The sequence below is a fragment of the Castor canadensis genome, chromosome 3 (assembly GCF_047511655.1).
Source record: "Castor canadensis chromosome 3, mCasCan1.hap1v2, whole genome shotgun sequence".
NCBI classification, from domain to species: Eukaryota; Metazoa; Chordata; class Mammalia; order Rodentia; family Castoridae; genus Castor; species Castor canadensis.
The window spans coordinates 59,942,272-59,943,825 of record NC_133388.1 but is presented as its reverse complement, the minus strand read 5'-3'; the positions used below and the strand labels follow the sequence as shown (position 1 = coordinate 59,943,825).

The following is a 1,554-nucleotide window of genomic DNA, read 5'->3' as shown; positions in this document are numbered from 1 at the left end:
TTGAATCTAATAAAATAGTTTCATAAGGTTACATATTAATTTAATAGTTATGGTTTTGATGGTCTTTAGGATATCGACCCAGTTTTGGCCTAACTTAGGTTATACAAACTAAATGTAAATTGTAATTGTAATACTAATTTTAAGGTGTCATAATCTAAGTTGAGTATCTGACTTAATAATAGGAACAGGAGTCTATAGAATACTTAGAGAAATGACAAATAACATTCAGAATTCTGTGTATTGTGTTCATCATTGTTATATTTAAAACCAGAATGATAAGACTGTTTATCTGGTGAGTCAGTGATTGTTAGATTAAGAATGTATATTTTAAAAGACACTTTCCATCAATGTACTCATATATTAAATAGATTTCTATATAGTTGCCTTTCAAGTTTTTAAGGAAAAGTTCTTAATATATGTGCCATGCTTACATCAGCAACACATATACTAAAATTGGAATGATACAGAAAATATTAGCATGACGCCTATGCAAGAATAACATGCAAATTTGTAAAACATTCCATATTTTCACTGTTTTTTTTAAAAAAAACAAAAAACAGAGAATAGGAAGGTAAAACAGATCCTGTCTTGGGGTTGGTATCAGTAGGTGAGAGGAAGATACAGGAAAAGGATGTGTTGGAGGAAGAATGTAGTGAAATTATTATGTACTCACGTATGTAAGTAGAAAAATGAGACCTGCTGAAACTATTCCAGGAATGAGGAGAGGGGGGATAAAGGAGAATGATGGAGGGGGTGAATCCAACTATGATATATCATAAGAACTTTGGTAAATGTCACAATGCATCCCCAGTACAATAATTTAAAAAAAATCTTTGTGCCTAGACTGATTTGTCTTAAGGTATCAGGTCTACCTATCACATTTATTCCGCTAATGTTTCTACTTCTGGTTGTGTCTAACAGGATTGCTTATTTTCTAGTGAAAGTTGTGAAAAGTCTAGTGAGCAACCTTTGTAAGGATAAATCACCAAGAGGTAGAAAGGCTTCTTGGAGAAAAAGGACAGGTATGTAATCATGTTTCAAAATTGAAGAATTACTAGGGGATAACCGAGACCTGTTTCTAGGAAAACAATGCAATAGCTCCTTGAACTTCATTTGTAAAGGCTGAAGGTGGCTTGGAAATAAAAAATGATTTAAGTAACCAAGGAAGTAAAAGTGTGCTGTACATCTTGCAACCAAAACTTGGCTGCAGCAGGGACCCGTGGTATGGCTGAAGATGGATAGATAGTAAAGAACTGAGTGTCCGACACTGGGATCCTGCTCTAGAAAAAAGTACCAGCAGTGATGGGAAGATGATGGGCTGTTCCCCTTTCTGAGCGAGAGTAGTGGACTTGTGATTCAGTGTTCAATTGCTGAGGGTCCTCAGTGGGAGAGCAGTGCTGGGCGGTGGGGTAGGATGGAGAGCAGCATGCTGTGCTACTGGTTGTATGGTAGTGGAGGCCTAAGCTGCTTTCAATTTACTTTAGAAGAATAACGTGAGTATATTTACACCCTGAGTGCTGTACAGTCTTTAATGTACTAAGATTTATCCCAGGA

The 1,554-nt window shown here is 36.0% G+C and overlaps 1 non-coding gene across 1 annotated transcript; it reads left to right on the top strand.

Moving 5' to 3' along the window:
- Positions 1-423: 423 nt before the first annotated feature.
- Positions 424-530, top strand: LOC141422053 (U6 spliceosomal RNA). The gene has a single exon (XR_012446717.1). It is a non-coding gene; the product is annotated as a U6 spliceosomal RNA (small nuclear RNA).
- The last annotated feature ends 1,024 nt before the right edge of the window (positions 531-1,554 follow it).